Consider the following 18,635-nt stretch of genomic DNA (forward strand, 5'->3'; position numbering starts at 1 on the left):
AGGAAGACAGAGAGACAGACAGACAGACAGAGGCAGGCAGACAGACAGACAGTTCTGTGTAACATCAACTCTAACTATAGTTGAACTTATTTTGTGAATTTATGTTAAATTAAAACTCATTTAGATGAACGCAAACCTAATGTAGGAGTAAAATGTGTAGAAATGATGACTCATGGTGACTCTAGTTGAGAGGATGTAATAGTTGTAAGTTGATGAATGATATATTTAAATATGTGATGTATATAAAGGTTCTTTTGTTGTCTTTATTGGAAGCTGTGGATGTTTAAAGGTTGAACTCTGATGAAATCAACATTTGAAATCAGTTTAAAGAGATTAGTCTCCATCTGGTGGAGAGACTCAGCAGCACAGAGGGGGAGGTGCATGATGGGAAATGGAGGATCCAACACTCACAAGTTTCTCATGCTTAATTTTTCTTTCTTTTATTGATGTTTTGGGCGTTTTTGTTCCCTTTTTGTGACGTTACTGTTGCTGTTTACAAGTTGTGGTTGTTTGTGAATGTTTTTTTAAACTTGTAGTCACCTTTCTCAACGTTTCTGTTGCTTCTTTAACCTCGGTGTTCTCGTGTCTCTGTTTTTGAACGGTGTGAAACAGTTTTTGTTTCTGGGTGATCATCTCTAAAAGTTGGTCACTGTGTTGCTATGGTTACCATGTTTATATATCAGCATTAATCAACAGAGATATTAAACAGGGGAAATAACTTCATGTGTTATTTGTGTCTGTATTTATTGTTTGTTTATTTCATATTATTTTTATGATTAACAAATAATTTATTTGATCTAATTTATGTTTTACACAAAATACAAAATATACCAAACTCACGTTTATTCAGAATGACTATTATCCCCCATACTTATTTATTATTCTCCATCTTCCTTTTGTCCTGCTACTATGAGAGAGAGAGAAAGAGAGAGAGGGAGAGAGTGAGAGAGAGATTAAATATGTTTTGTGCACCATCAGCAGTAAGAGATGTTTACCTGGTAATACCTTACTGAGTCCAGCAGAGGTCTCTCTAAAACCAGACAGGAACTAGAGCTCTTATTCTGAAAGGGCAAGTTAGAGAGAGAGAGAGAGAGAGAGAGAGAGAGAGAGAGAGAGAGAGAGAGAGAAGACCCAGTGGAGAGCTGCTGGATTTCCGAGACCAGGACCAGAACAAGAGCGGAATGGAGGAGGAGCAGCAGAAGCCGGAGCAGCGGAGCAACAAGGTCCCCAGAAGAGCAGCAGCAGGCTCGGCCTCTGATAGCAGCGGTGTTCAGGTCAGTGTTAGGACACAACAAGCACACTAAAGACACAAGATGGCCGACTCTCATGGAAACAACATGGGGGGGCTCTGTGGCCATTAGCACACATGCTTCTCTCTGGGTGAAAAGGGGCCAGAGGCGTCCAAAGAGGTTTTTAAAAGTCTCGCTGTGTTCAGCTCTCAGTCCGTTTGGAGCTTCTAACTGAATCTCTGGGCTTAGTTTAGTTTCTAGTTGATATCTGCTTTGGTTTACATTTGGGCTCCGTTTAGAGGACTCTTGTTAAGTTACTGCTGATGAAGAGCTACATTTCCTCCAGGTTTCCTCTTCAAAATAAAAGCATGTAGCTAACAAAGTAACCAGGGGCTTTTACTTTTTTGTGAACACAGCGCTATGAAGATAGTTATGACTATGCTTGACTAATAAATCCCAAAGTAGACAACAGTTAACACTATCTCAGAATCACAATCAGCTTTATTGGTCAGGTTTGTTTAACAAACAAGGAATTTAACTCTCAAAGTACTCACTTAACATATAAAGAATAAAAACAGAAAGGACAGTAAGAAATAAATAAAAAAACATACTGTTAAGTATACAGGATAACAATACAATATAATTCACAAATTTACAAGAAATATACAATAACAATTGAAGAGAGGGAAGGAATAGTGCAATATCAGTATAGTCTGAGATTTAAGATTTAAATATAAATATAGTGCAAGGCAGTTCAGTGCAATGGTGATATATTAATAACAATATTGTAATTGTAAGATTCAGGGCTCGACATTAAGGCTTGTCCGCTTGTCCGGGACAAGTGGATTTTTTGTAGGGCAAGTGGAAGAGAAATTGACTTGTCCCACTGGACAAGTTAAAACTCAAACAAACTAAAATGCCATGTTAGTTCACGTCATGTGCCACTCATTACGTCTATGTTACTGATTTGAAACGATAATTTATTTCCCCCGCAATCCCGGTCAGCGGACCGCTAACGTTAGACCCAGCCCGCTGTTCAGCTCGTTCTCTGGAAGCAATGCAGCATGAAAGCACGGTGAACCTGCCGGTGTTAGTTAGCTAACGTTAGCTTGCTAACTCCGCCTTAACGTTACCTCCTCGCCACATCGTTGACAGAAAAGGAGAGACCCGGTGCTAATACGGCACCGGTGCCTTAACCACCGTTATCTACCGGATCGAATTGCAACGCGGTGCCACTGAAATGCCTGCGCTTCTCTTTGATGCTCCGAAAACGGACTAGTTAACACTACACTCAACAGCAAGTAACGTTAGCCTATCGTTAGCTAGCAGCTGGAGTAAACAGTTAAAATGCTGACAGCTAAACGGTGTAAAAGTCTGTCTGTATTTCACTGGAGAGGAACATATGACAGTGTGCAGCTGCTGTTGTCGGAAAAACACAGATGTTGCGTTCACTTGAAATTCGCCCCGCCAGCGTCGTGCTGCATTCAAAGTTGTTGTAAAATACCCTTTTCCTATCCAGTGGTTGTTTTTGTCGTTTAACAGGAACTTACTGGTGAAATAAGTTATTGTTATAAGTTATTGTTGTTACATTTTTAATAAATCATTTAATTTTGCCTTAGCAATAAACAAGCCGTTCTATAATGTCGTTTTTTTTGCTCCTTTTTGAAAAAAATAAATAAAAATATGCAGATTAAATATCAGGTAATAATCAACTGTAAAGTAGCTACACCTTTCTAAAAGGATCCTTTCGGTAAATCAGCCTCTGCCGGGTAGAAATTTTCTGAAATTGTATAAAAAAATTAGTACCAACATTTACACATCCACATTTGCTGTTATCGTGTTATATCAACGTATTATTTTAGATATAGTAGAAGTTCAAGTCACCACAACCTCTGGTCAAAATATTGACTTTTTATCTCAGAGTATAAACTAAGAATCTCAAAGTAATGAGAAAATGTCAAATATTGACTTAGAATCTCAATATATTGGGTTAGTATCTCAATATATAAATTTATCTCAAAATATTGACTTAATATCTCACTATATTGTTCAGTATCTCAATATATTGATTTATCTCAAAATATTGACTTAGTATCTATATTGACTTATCTCAAAATATTGACTTAATATCTCACTATATTGGTTCAGTATCTCAATATAGTGATTTAACTCAAAATATTGACTTAGTATCTCAATATATTGACTTACTAACTCAGAATATTGACAAAGAATCTCAAACCAATAATAACATTTAAAATATTGACTTACAATCTCAATATATTGACTCAATATCTCAAAGTATCGACTTAGTATCTCAATATATTGACTAAGTAACTTAGAATATTGACTAGGAATCTGAAAGTAATGACAAACTATAAAATATTGACTTAGAATCTCAATATATTAACTTCTGCACACCGGCGTGCAACATATTACTTTGTATTCTGGAGTCTGGAGATCCTTTTTTCTTGTTGAATGGGAAATCTATTGTTGGGGCACGTTTGTTTCTACTGTTTCAACAGAATTGTATTAATGTTGATAGTGTTTGGATGCTTTCAACGGTTTGTTCAAATTCTGCATTAGCAAAACATTTTTATAAAATGATGAATCTTTACCCGGACAAGTGACTTTTATGCATGGACAAGTGAAACGTAAATGTACTTGTCCGAAGGACAAGTGCCTCAAAAAGTTCATGTCAAGCCCTGGATATAAATAATGAGGTAGATGAGCAGAACAGTGTTGATTGACTTTGTTCAGTGTTAGGGGGCTGTTTCTGAGTGTTGAACAGAGGGACTGCTTGGGGAAAGAAGCTGTCTTTGTGTCGGCTGGTTTTGGTGAGAAAGCAGCCAGATGACCTTTACAGACTGTGGTCAAGCCAGCCGCTGAATGGATTTTCTTGCGCGTATAGTAGTGTACTTACGGTACGGGCTCTACGGGGGCTGAAGCCGGACAAAATGCATGTCGTAAACATACTGTATTACTACTTTATTATCCCCATGCTAAATATCATGAGTTTTTACTCTATAGTTTCTAAAGAAATTAATTCCAAAATCCCCCATATGGTAATGGTGTAACCCAACACTTTCCCCCTTCATATTCTAAAAATCTAAAAAAAAATTGTTAAGTACATAATTCCATATGTGTTCATTTATAGTTTTGATGCCTTCAGTGAGAATCTACAATGTAAATAGTCATGAAAATAAAAAGGAAACGCATTGAATGAGAAGGTGTGTCCAAACTTTTGGCCTGTACTGCACAGCCGCATTGACCGGTAGGACAATAATACTTTACATGAGTACCATACCATAATCCAGAAAAACAGTGTGGATAAAGCATGAATATATTGTTGAATCTGAATTTTACTTTTACTCATTATATGAAAGGCACTTAGGAGATTATCCACACTAATTTTCCCTTTATTTGTCCGTGTTGACCACACCCCCTGCCACTATCAGAGGCCCAGCTTTTAATTGACTACCAGTTTTTATTTGAGGAATTACGGTAAGCTCCATTTACTACTATTACAGCACACATATCCATAACAGAGCAAATAGTGTAATACACCTTTAACAGCTGAGCAGGTGGCTCCACAGCTCTCTGTTTACTGGTGATTGCACGTTACTAGCAAACTGCCCTAAAACAACCTGAATATCAACACGTGGCTGCACAAGTAATATTAAACAATCTGCACATCTATCAGCTACAGTGCCTTGCGAAAGTATTCGGCCCCCTTGAACGTTTCGACCTTTTGCCACATTTCAGGCCTCAAACATAAAGATATAAAACTGTAATTTTTTGTGAAGAATCAACAACAAGTGGGTCCCAATTATGAAGTGGAACGAAATTCATTGGCTATTTAAAACTTTTTTAACAAATAAAAAACTGAAAAAGTGGGCGTGCAAAATTATTCAGCCCCTTTACTTTCAGTGCAGCAAACTCTCTCCAGAAGTTCAGTGAGGATCTCTGAATGATCCAATGTTGACCTAAATGACTAATGATGATAAATAGAATCCAGCTGTGTGTAATCAAGTCTCCGTATAAATGCACCTGCTCTGTAATAGTCTCAGAGGTCCGTGTAAAGCGCCAGAGAGCATCATGAAGAACAAGGAACACACCAGGCAGGTCCGAAAAGATACTGTTGTGGAGAAGTTTAAAGCCGGATTTGGATACAAAAAGATTTCCCAAGCTTTAAACATCCCAAGGAGCACTGTGCAAGCGAAAATATTGAAATGGAAGGAGTATCAGACCACTACAAATCTACGAAGACCCGGCCGTCCCTCTAAACTTTCAGCTCATACAATGAGAAGACTGATCAGAGATGCAGCCAAGAGGCCCATGATCACTCTGGATGAACTGCAGAGATCTACAGCTGAGCTGGGAGACTCTGTCCATAGGACAACAATCTGTCGTATACTGCACAAATCTGGCCTTTATGGAAGAGTGGCAAGAAGAAAGCCATTTCTTAAAGATATCCATAAAAAGTATCGTTTAAAGTTTGCCAAAAGCCACCTGGGAGACACACCAAACATGTGGAAGAAGGTGCTGTGGTCAGATGAAACCAAAATCGAACTTTTTGGCAACAATGCAAAACGTTATGTTTGGCGTAAAAGCAACACAGCTCATCACCCTGAACACACCATCCCCACTGTCAAACATGGTGGTGGCAGCATCATGGTTTGGGCCTGCTTTTCTTCAGCAGGGACAGGGAAGATGGTTAAAATCGATGGGAAGATGGATGGAGCCAAATACAGGACCATTCTGGAAGAAAACCTGATGGAGTCTGCAAAAGACCTGAGACTGGGACGGAGATTTGTCTTCCAACAAGACAATGATCCAAATCATAAAGCAAAATCTACAATGGAATGGTTCACAAATAAACATATCCAGGTGTTAGAATGGCCAAGTCAAAGTCCAGACCTGAATCCAATCGAGAATCTGTGGAAAGAACTGAAAACTTCTGTTCACAAACGCTCTCCATCCAACCTCACTGAGCTCGAGCTGTTTTGCAAGGAGGAATGGGCAAAAATGTCAGTCTCTCGATGTGCAAAACTGATAGAGACATACCCCAAGCGACTTACAGCTGTAATCGCAGCAAAAGGTGGCGTTACAAAGTATTAAGTTAAGGGGGCTGAATAATTTTGCACGCCCAATATTTCAGTTTTTTATTTGTTTAAAAGGTTTGAAATATCCAATAAATTTCGTTCCACTTCATAATTGGGACCCACTTGTTGTTGATTCTTCACAAAAAATTACAGTTTTATATCTTTATGTTTGAGGCCTGAAATGTGGCAAAAGGTCGAAAAGTTCAAGGGGGCCGAATACTTTCGCAAGGCACTGTATATGCAATAAGATACACAGCAAAAAAAAAAATCCGATTTAAGATTTAAATCGATTTTTTTTCTCCCTCTACTTAATATCAATCTGCAGATGACAAAGAAAATGTTCAAAACAAGTTTTATTTTGTTTTAACTCATAGACACACGCACACACATGGGGCATGTATACCATTATGATTATTCATGCCAATTTTGTGGAAATATAAATTGGTTTGAGTTTGTTTTGGGGGGGGGGGGGCTATATATTCAACAACAACAAAACGGATGCGTGAGATAAAGCTGTTTTCACACAGGTATTTTTTTTTTTTTTTTTTGCTAAAATCGTTTATTTTTTTTCTCTAAATTCAAATCATTTTAACGTTATTGCGCAACCTTTCCCCTGTTTTCACCTGTTGCTGAGTAACGTACATTAACATCCCATGGTCTCTTGAATGTAGCATACCTGTATCAAGCTCCTTCGTAGCGATAAAAACAAATGTTGAAGTGGAGCTCCGTGCTACACAGCGGCGACTGCAAGTTATTTAAGCCGCTGCAGACCTCCGTCACAGCTCGGTCTATCAGCAGCATTTAGTAGATGTGTTGAGCCGCTACAGAGTTCCTCAACACTGGCTCCGGTGCTCCTTCAGGTCAGCTGCAGCTGGTGGTTCAGATATCCAAGAATAGGTGACTCTCAGCCGGGGACAGAGCACCGCGAGCGGCCGGTCATTTCGGCGGAGATTACAGATCAGTAAGTAATGAAACGACTGGTTAAGAAAATAATTAATGTTAGTCCCTGTCGCTGCCATGTTGTTTGTGTATCTCTATGGCAAACGCGCGGGGGGAGGGATGAGCCCGTTCGGAGCTACGGGAGCCCAGAGGGGAGCGTCGGGGGATGTTAAGGAGAAAATCGATTTTTCATTTAAACAAATCCACATTAGCTACAAATTCGAGTTAATCTGCGGCTACATCGACTTGAAGCTGAAGTTGTTCTTTTCGTTGTCTTCACTTCTCTTCCTGTTCCTCCAGAGCATGCTTTTCTTTCAGCAGACTTAGACGGCGAGCAGAGCAGCTGTTTGAGCTGTTAGGCGAAGGCTGCAACTCCTCATTCCCTAAATATACTTAAGCTTTCTATGAAGAGAAGCAGAGATAGGGAGGGGGTGAGCCATGACTGTGGCTACACACCTTCCCCCGCAGGTCTAGACAAACGCTGCAACTCCTCACTCCCTAACTATAAGCTTTATCGAAGAGGAGAGTTTTAAAGTGATGATGGTGTCTGCCCCCCGAACCCAGATTGGGAGCTGGTTCCACAGGAGAGGAGCCTGGTAGCTGAAGGCTCTGGCTCCCATTCTACTTTTAGAGACTCTAGGTACCACAAGTAACTCTGCATTCTGGGAGCGCAGTGCTCTAGTGGGACAATAAGATACTTTGGGCTCTTCTAGGTATGATGGTGCTTGACCATTTAGAGCTTTGTAGGTCAGGAGAAGGATTATAAATTCAATCCTGGATTTTACAGGAAGCCAATGCAGAGAAGCTAATACAGGAGAAATATGATCTCTTTTCTTAGTTCTTGTCAGAACACGTGCTGCAGCATTCTGGATCAGCTGGAGAGTCTTAGGGCGTTTTCACACATGAAAGTCCGAACCAAGGTCCAGACCAAGGTTCATGTTTTTACTACTACTGACTGCTGCTACCTACTGACTGCTGCTCCCTCCTACTGACTGCTGCTCCCCCCTACTGACTGCTGCTACCTACTGACTGCTGCTCTCCCCTACTGACTGCTGCTACCTACTGACTGCTGCTCCCTCCAACTGACTGCTGCTCCCTCCTACGGACTGCTGCTTGCTGCTCTCCCCTACTGACTGCTGCTCCCTGCTACTGACTGCTGCTCCCTGCTACTGACTGCTGCTCTCCCCTACTGACTGCTGCTCCCTCCTACTGACTGCTGCTCCCTCCTACTGACTGCTGCTCCCTCCTACTGACTGCTGCTCCCTCCTACTGACTGCTGCTCCCTCCTACTGACTGCTGCTACCTACTGAGCTGCTACCTACTGACTGCTGCTCTCCCCCGTACTGCTACCCTACTGACTGCTGCTCCCTACTGACTGCTGCTCTCCCCCCTACTGACTGCTGCTCCCTCCTACTGACTGCTGCTCTCTCCTACTGACTGCTGCTCTCTCCTACTACTCTTTTTGTTTTGTTGTGATGTTGAGAAGCGAGACACGGGAACTTTCTTTCTGGAGCATCTATTCAGAGACAAACTGAAACCTTCACTGTACATTTACTACCACTTAACAAATAAACTGCTGATGTATTCTCTGCTCTAATAGCCGACAGCTGTCTGCTCTGAGCACATTCACTGTCTCTCTCTCACTAAGCACTGAGATATTCCTTAAGGGAGCTTCCCCGGTCTTGTAACACAAGAAGAGCCTGCCAGAGCTTGTTGTATTTGGTCATAAAGTCCGTTAGTAACCATCCAAAAAATGCTTTTACACTATAAACGAACCGGACCATGGTTCAGTTTGGTCCGGACCGAGACCACCTCTTTTTATTGGACCAAAATTTGGTCTTTTGATCTGGACCGTGGTCCGGGGGAAGGTTTCACACCTGTAATTTTGGTTTGGATCAAACTAAAAAGTCTGAAAGTCCAGACCAAACGAGGTATGTGTGAAAACGCCCTTAAGGGTTTTATTTGAGCATCCTGATAATAAGGAATTACAATAGTCCAGCCTGGAAGTAACGAATGCATGGACTAGTTTTTCAGCATCGTTTTGAGACAGGATGTTCCTAATTTTGGCGATGATACGAAGGTAAAAAAAAAGGCTGTTCTTGAGGTTTGTTTTAAGTGGGCGTTAAAGGATATATCCTGATCAAAAATAACTCCTAAATTTCTGACCGTAGTGCTGGAGGCGAGGGGAGTGCCATCCAGAGTAATTATATCTTTGGATAATTAAGTTTGGAGATGCTTGGGGCCCAGCACAATAACTTCAGTTTTGTTTGAGATTAACATCAGAAAATTGTAGGTCATCCAGGATTTTATATCTTTAACGCATACTTGAAGTTTAGCTAACTGACTGGTTTCCTCTTGCTTGATTGATTAGTATAATTGGGTGTCATCTGCATAACAGTGAAAGTTAATTGAGTGTTTCCTAATAATATTACCTAGAGGAAGCATATATACGCAGTTTACTGTGATGAACATGGTCAAAAGCTTTGGATGCATCAAGGAAACAAAAACATTTTGAACCATTGCTTTTATAGTTGGTTATTTCAGTGCACATATATATATATAATTAGTGTTTCCTTTAGGATTTGTTTTAGCAGTGGGGGCAGGTCCGAACACCCCCCACGATGAGGTATATTTTCAGTTGTGATTGAACTGTATTTTTTGATTTACTATATAGGCCAATTTTGATCTTGACATATAGGCTAAGGATTCTGTAGCTGTTTCCTGGCTGACTTGCTTCTCTAGACGTTGCTGGTCGTCTGATACGTTGTTTGTACTTGAGAGAATGCTCACGCCTTCGTTATGTGCCTGGAGATGCGAAAGGTACCCAACCCTAACTACAACTTTTGTCTACTTTTTCATCAAAAGTTAATCTTAAAACCGCGTGGAACATAAATTAGCAACCTCCTCCTCATAGCTTTGGTCCTCCATAGCAGCGATAACGTTACTCCAGACTTCCATCATCAACCAGCAGGCTGAAGATTTGATTGGTCAATTTGACTGTCATTTGAAATAACTCTCCCTCTGTAGATGTATAGGTGGACGACCAATCACAGAGCTGAAAGCATAACATCTTCTTTCTAGCAACAGCAGAGGCAGCAAAAGGTGGACAATTCATTTAACCCTTTACAATCCAACACAAACTGACCAGACAGCTTTGAAGGGTTTAGTTCCTCAAAAACACTTTTTAGATGTTGTTTGTCAAATAATACATTGACAAAATATAATTGATGACTTTTTAAATATGTTTTTTTTTTTAGAATATGAACAAGTTGTTGTAAAGGTGCATACGCTTACATATGTTAGCGTGGATTGGCATGTTAGCATATGTAAACATCTTAGCATTATGTAAGTATGTTTGCTTGTGTATCCCTCCACCATTACATCTAACTCTCTGTCTGTTTCTATAGAAACGGAGAGGAAGAGGCGGACTTGCACATCACAGCTGTCAGGACTGTGGCAAGTCCTTCACAACATCTGGACATTTAAAGATTCGTCAGAGAGTTTACACTGGAGAGAAACTGTACAGCTGTGAACAATGCGGGACGGCATTCACACAGTTAGGTGCGCTCAAACGTCATCAACTCATTCACACTGGAGAGAAGCCGTTCCGGTGTGAACAATGTGGGAAAACTTTTTCTCGTGGTGATACCCTTAAAGACCACCAACTCATTCACACTGGAGAGAAACCATACAGCTGTGAACAATGCGAGGCAGCATTCGCACAGTTATGTGTGCTCAAACGTCATCAACTCATTCACACTGGAGAGAAGCCGTTCCGGTGTGAACTATGTGGGAAAAGGTTTTCTCAGCGTAGTACCCTTAAAGCCCACCGACGCATTCACACTGGAGATAAACCGTACAGCTGTGAACAATGCGGGGCAGCTTTCACCGTTCAAAGTTCCCTAACATGCCACCGACGTGTTCACACTGGAGAGAAGCCGTTCTGGTGTGAACAATGTGGGAAAACATTTTTTAAGAGTGGTAACCTTAAAGTCCACCAACGCATTCACACTGGAGATAAACCGTAAAGCTGTGAACAATGCGGGGCAGCTTTCACACAGTTAGAAACCTTAAAAGCCCACCGACGTGTTCACACTGGAGAGAAGCCGTTCTGGTGTGAGCAATGTGGGAAAGCCTTTACTCTGGCTAGTAACCTTAAAGTCCACCAACTCATTCACACTGCCTCCTCTTGAACATATTCTAAAGCCAAGCTGTTGTTAGAGAGGAGAGAGGGAACAAATAGCATGAGTCAAGAAGCTGTTTGTGATTTTGTTGTTACTTTTATTTAACCAGGAAGAGACTCATTGAGATTAAAAATCTCTTTTTCAAGAGTGTCCTGGCCAAGACAGGCAGCAGTCCAACCACACATATAGTACATACAAACACAAAATACATAAAAACACTAGAAACATAAAACTACTGAAAGCAAATCCCTCAAAGTCAACCAGAATCCTAAACACATCAGGGAAAACATCTGCAGCCAGATGTGGCTGCCTCCAAGTCAATCAACACCCTCTTAAAAGCCACCAATGAGACATATAGACAGATAACTTTCATTTCCATGTGTTGCAGCTGTATATTTTCAAACTGGTAAAGGAAACCATGTCTTTGCATTTTATTTTAATCACAATCTGTTTTAATAAAAGAGCTTGTGAAAAGTGGCTTTGACTTAAAACTGAACATTTAGCCCACTTTGTAAAAAAATACAGAGCTATATATCGTGTATCGGCATTCAGCGTTAACGGCGACGCGAGGAAAAATTTGGGTGCACCTAAATTTTGTGCTGGTGTACATAAATAAAAAAGTTAGGCGCACCAGTGCAACCAAGGCAAAAAGTTAGTCTGGAGCCCTGTACACTGTCATCAGCATAAATCAGGGTTTACTACCCAGATAACAAAAGAGAGCAGTCCCGAGCCCAAAGTAGCCGAGGTCCAGGACCACTTGCAGGCACTAACCTGCTTGATAAATATGGAAGAAGAACAAAGTGTGGAATTTGTCAGAGCACATAACATTGGGTAAAAAGAGCATGTAAAGATGACAAGTGAAAATCAGTGCAGTGAAAACTACGATGAGTGTAACATAACAGTTGTTTTCCAAGGAATCAGATGATGAGATATTAATGGTTGAAGCTTGTAGAAGAAAATGATTTACCAGTTTTAGTCTCATTTTATTCTGATATCCTCTTTCTGGTCACTGATTAAGTTGATCATATTTTACCTGATTTTTAAAAGAAATTTTATCTTGTGTTGTGTAACTGAATGTTATTACCAATATACGTCAAGAGATGGAATTGGTTTTGGATATATGACTGTTATTTATATTTTACTTTATTACTTCATGTATTCATGTGTTTTGTTGAAGAATATTGCGAGTTGGGTTTATTTTTTTCATTTTGTTCCTCTTATACTCAACATACTATACTATATCTTTTTATGACTTTTTTCGACATACTATACTGATTTTTTAATAACTTTTTGACATACTATACTATGACTTTTTATGATTTTTTTCGACATACTAAACTGACTTTATAACTTTTTGAAATACTATACTATGACTTTTTTTGACATACTATATGACTTAATGACTTTCTTTGACATACTATGACTTTTGATTTGTTTTCAACATACTATATTATTTGTATTACTATTTTCAACATACTATGACTTTTTTTTACTTTTTTCAACATTTATGAAAAAAGATTGTTCAAAAAAGAGGTGAAGATTACATTTTATGTAATCCTCACCTGTGACCTTCGGAGGGGGCCTACCCGACAGCAGAGACCACCTAATTGGGGGATCCTAAGTTTTTATGGTGATGTGATTGACAGCTGGTTCTCCAGATGTGAGGCCTAAACTGTATAAAGGACTGTGTTCACGTAGTGTTCAGTGAGAAGCTGATCTATGAGTGTGTATGTTTATATATCTGAATAAAGCTGCATCTAATCTGAAGACATCTGAATCTGTCATCTGTGAAGTCTCCTCAATCCATTTCCAGATATCAACTATGACTTTTTAGACATACTATACTATGACTTGTTATGACTTTTTTGACATACTATAATATGAAACCTTGTTAATGTTTATCTCACAGTAGTAACCTTAAAGTCCTCCAACGTATTGACACTGCATCCTCTTGAACATTTTCCAGACCAGAGCTGCCTCCTCCTCCTCCTCCTCCTCCTCCTGCCCCTCCAGCTGGATCAACCAGGCAGTCTGTTTCTACTCATTCACTGTTTTAATCATTCCTTATCCACTGGTACTATTTTCATTTTACATGGCTCTCAGTACCAGCGGTGTTTGGAACCCTACTGTAAAGGGCCGTCCACACGCACAACAATCCCCAGTAACAGATGGCAAAGTTGTTAATAGCTGAAAAGTTTAGACCTGGGGGTTCCAAACTGCTTTACCACATCCTCTAAGGATTTCAATATGTCGCTGAGATCCAGATCCCCCAGTGTAACTGTTCCCTTTTCCAGCCAGTCCCTCCAGAAGGGGGAGATCTACCAATACGTGACTTTGGATTTCTCCAGATACTTGATGAGGCATTTAGATATTGATCCAGTTCAAACATCCGGGCCACCTTGGTCCAAACTACTTTTAAGTGAGCAACATCCAAGCGTTCTTTAAATGAAGCTGAATTACTTACTGTAGTTCAAAACCTACTTTTTCAAACTCCTCCTGGGTTTTTTAGCCCAATCCGCCTGAAACATCTTCAGCCTTTAACAAAAATAAGAAAAATTATTAAAATTACGAACAAACTTATTTTTTTAGCTAGCGACCAAAACACAACTTTTGCACATCTTGTCCAAAGTACATGCTGTCAAAGCTTGGATTTTTGATTCACTACAGACCTTGAGGCGCACACTTTGTAATATTTCCTGGTGTTTGCCTTGCCACTGTTGCGCTTTGGGTTCTGGTTTCACAGACTCTTCAGGAGGGACTCGGACCAGGGGAGGCTTGGACCCCGTCATACCTGCTGGCAGTTGTAGTTCTTTTAAACATGTTTTGATATGTTCAAGTTCAAATACTCTAAGTAAGAAGAATATGAAGATGCTTTTATTAATCCCCAAGGGGAAATAACACACTCTCACTATCATTAAAGCTGTGATACCATGCTTTCATTATATCTAAAGTAATGTCATTTAGGATTTTTATATTCACTCAGTTAAAGGTGCAATATGTAATATATTTACTCTATTTAAGAAATGTCCGTTACGTGACGACGTGTGTGTGTGTGTGTTTTGGCCTGTGTGTTGGTATCAACTGCCCATTCTGACAGCTGGGCCGGGTTGCCAGATAAACCTGTAGAAACACAAACCCAGCTCGCTACAGCTGAACGTTGGTACAGCCATGAAAGCTGCAAACAGACAAACAAACAAACGGAATAAACGGAGATAGATTCTACCTGATCTAAAAAACCTTGCCATGTTTCTTATACTTGCATGACCAGAGTTGTAACAATACCTTGGGTAAATATTGGAAATGTATACATCTCCAATGTACAACATTCAGACTGGTCCTGGCTAACACGCCATAACTGCTAACGTTACCGGAGGACCGGGGTGGTATTTCAGAAAGCAGGTTTAGTTAGTTAACCCTGAGATGAGGGAAACTCTGGGTTTTCTGTTTCAGAAAGAGAGGTAACTTCACCTCAGAGTCAGTTACTATGGTAACTTCACCTCAGAGTCAGTTACTATGGTAACTTCACCTCAGAGTCAGTTACTATGGTAACTGAGCCTGTAAACCTAGCCTGATCGGGGGAGGGGTTTTCTTCAAGAAACCTGGAGTTTCTCTCAGTCTCCTCCCTCTGCTCTCTCATCTTCATTATTATTCAGTCTGGACCAGGCGTTCGACCGCAGCCGATTGTTATCGGCATGAATAAGAAAAAATTATGTTGGTTTATTAACCATGTTAGGCAGACTATGAAAAATTTAATTTCTCAAAACATGGCATTTCCTTTTGTCTACGATCCCATTGATGAAGAAGCTGCTTTACTTCGCAGGGTGTTATATGTGGGGAGATGATATTGAAACCTCGACATTTACATTTTTAGATAACTTCCTATTTGAGCAGTATTGTTTTTCTTCCCAGTCGATCAGTTATGTAGCCTACATAACCTTATCATCCCCATATAACTAACATATATACATAACCTTCTCCGTCCTCATATCACTAACGTCACCCATCTATGCTCTTATATCCCAGCAGATTATTTGTGTCGCTTTACGTTTTTTTGCAAACGACATTTGTCTTTACACCATTGGTGATGTGGAGCATATTAGTAAAGCCGCTGTAGCTAAGCGCCGTCAGAAGAATGTGACTTGATCTGAAACGTGTTTTAAATGTTTTTAAAAAGAGTTCCACAGTATTGCAGGTGAATGATGTTAACCCTTTGAAATAAAACAACTCTCTCCAGTATTTAGAATTTGGACTGCAGGAACTATTTTAAACGCTACCTGTCAGTGGTACATATTAGACCTTTAAACTTTTTTGAGTTTTCATAATTTATTAGAAATTTTTCATTCTTCATTCTTATCCTCGTGTCGTGTAACTGAATGTTATTAACAGAGTATACATCAAGACACTGAATAGTTCTTGGATATATGACTGTTATCATTTATATTTTACTTTATTACTTCATGTATTCATGTGTTTTGTTGAAGAATATAGTGAGTTGGGTTTCTTATTTTGATTTTTTCCCTTATTATGTTGAAGTTTGTCACATTGGTTCATACGTGTGTGGTGTAGAAATATTTCAACCCAGTCTAACGTCAGTTTGTGAAATGGTCACGTTATTTAACCTACTGATTTGTGTACAAGGACACGTTAATGTCCTTTTTATCGTGGTGGTCAGCACATAATTTGAACTAATGTATTTCAATGGGAAGCATCTTTCGTGATCAAAGTACGACTACGGTATGGGGTAGTATGAAGTGATGAAAATCCGCGCAGGGAGGTTGGTTGGGGGTGGATGGGTCAAACAACACAGGACTTTCACCCGTTTCCCGTTTGTTAGATGTGATATTCTCAGTATTAAAATTTCATATTATATTGTGTTCCTCATTGCTGTGAGTTGTGTGTAGTCATGAGACGTTGGTTACAAATTCCAGGGAGGACACTCTTGTATTCCCTGTACAATGAATAGGCTCGGACGCACAGATGGTTTAGCTTAAGTTTTGATTACAGTTTATTATCATTTAGGAAAATGATTGTATGATAGAAACTGTTTTGTACCAGACAGAGAAGTAGTAGTAGTCAAGTAGAATAACAGAAAATAGTGTTTAGGTTGGTTTGTGTATTAGTGCGAGGAGAAAAGGTTATGCGAGCAAGAAGAGGCAGTTGCAGTTACACCAAAAAGAGGCCTGACACCTGATGTGTGTGTGTGTGTGTTGTTGTGTGTGTGTGTGTGTGTGTGTGTGTGTGTGTGTGTGTGTGTGTGTGTGTGTGTGTGTGTGTGTGTGTGTGTGTGTGTGTGTGTGTGTGTGTGTGTGACTACTGAAGAATCTGCCCGGAGACAGGAGGATGACACCATCAAGGAAGAGGATAATGGTTGAGGGATATGTTGGAAACGGGGCTCATAATTTGACAGAGACTTTGCTGACCTGAGCTCCGTACACTTGTGTCTGAAGCTAGGGAAACTTTATAAACCCACATAAGTATATATTTGTTGTAACAGCGATCATAGGTTTGATACGGGACAACGATGAAACCAACTACCGGGCTTGGGTAGATCAGTTTATAGAATGTTGCAGGTCCAGTTGTCTTCTGCTAAACACAAACAAAACTAAAGAAATGATATTTGACTTTAGAAGTGGGGGCTCGACCCACCAGCAGATGACTATAGAGGCGCAAGGGATTGAAGTGGTAGAGGAGTATAAATACTTAGGAACAATAATAGATGCTAAGCTATCATGGAACACCAACACTGATGCCATCTATAAAAAGGGTCTGCAGCGACTGTATTTTATGCGGAAGCTGAGACAGTTTAGAGTGGAAAAAGACATGATGGTCCTTTTCTATCGCTCTTTTGTTGAGAGTATTTTGAATTTCTGCTCCATTGCCTGGTACTTGTCTTTGTCAGTGACAAATAAAAGTAAATTACACCGGATAGCTAGTATGGCCAGTAAGATTGCTGGACTTCAGTTAAGTTCTTTGACCACAATCTGTGAATCCAGGGTAGTGAGGAAAGGACAAGCTATTTGCAGTGATGGGCTACATCCCCTATTCCAGGCGTATGAGGTGCTGCCATCAGGCAGAAGATATAGGGTGCCGTCCTTACAAACCAACCGGGCTCGCAAATCATTCATTCCTACCAGCATTACACTACTAAATAAATTAGGGAAAATAACTTGATCCTTTCTGGCTAACAATACTGCATGTTGGTATAACATTAAAACGCCACTGATGATGATGCACCTTACTGCTGATAGCCCATTGGACCTAATGATATTGCACTTTGCTATTCTTGTATGTATGATGTGTAGATATTTGGGATTGTGTATTGGGGGTGTGTGGGGAGGAGGGAAGGGTGGTGGTCTTGTGTTGTCTGTCGTTTATGGTCTGTTGTCTGTCTTTTTGATGAGCTGTATGGTGCAAGATGATTTTCCCAAAGGATCAATAAATGTATATCTATCTAAGACTTACCTGCTGGACTTGATAAACTTTGATTTGAATCTATCATCTCAGTTGATCTTTGAGTTCTGGTATCAAAAGTCTCATCAACAGACGCGTGGGAATTAGAGTGATTAGAGTAATTGGAGTCAGATCTTTTCTGGCCTTTGGGCCTTCCACCTTCCCAGCCGGTCCAGACAGTAGTCAGCTGAAGAGCAGTAACATAGACTCACTGTGACACTAGTTTTTCCCCTCAAACTATAAATAGCGACCAAGCAGCTTTTTGTTTACATTCAACATGGAGGCCACCGAAGCGCAGCAACCCGTTGATGCTGCTGTCGCTGCTACGTCACCCAAGCTCTTCTCGTGGTCTGAGCAGCTTCAAGTTTATAACGGACGCGCTCTGCTGTCGACATGCTGCAGCAGATGGGACACGTTTGAGCTCCGTGTATTTCTGTAGTTTCGGTTTTCCACCTCCGATGTAGAACAGCGTTCAGCCACTTCCCTAAACTTTGTCTCATTCAGAGACCAGAGACCCAAACGGGGCTCTGAGTCGGTCAGGAGGTCTGAGACTGTGGTATCAGTACTTTAACTTTTGAGTACTTTGTGGTATATTTTATATTCTTATTTTTATAGACATTTTTATTTTGTAATTATAATTCCAAGAGTCAGTCAGTTTTGTCGTTAGTAAACCTCCATACAGATCTGTTCTGCTCTGTCTCCCCTGAGGGATTCTGATTGGCTGGCCACGT

At 40.2% G+C, this 18,635-nt stretch overlaps 1 pseudogene; it reads left to right on the plus strand.

Annotated features, from left to right (window-relative positions):
* Positions 1 to 847: 847 nt before the first annotated feature.
* Positions 848 to 11,887, plus strand: LOC120566827 (annotated as a pseudogene).
* The last annotated feature ends 6,748 nt before the right edge of the window (positions 11,888 to 18,635 follow it).

Source organism: Perca fluviatilis, chromosome 10 (genome assembly GCF_010015445.1).
Source record: "Perca fluviatilis chromosome 10, GENO_Pfluv_1.0, whole genome shotgun sequence".
Classification (NCBI taxonomy): Eukaryota; Metazoa; Chordata; class Actinopteri; order Perciformes; family Percidae; genus Perca; species Perca fluviatilis.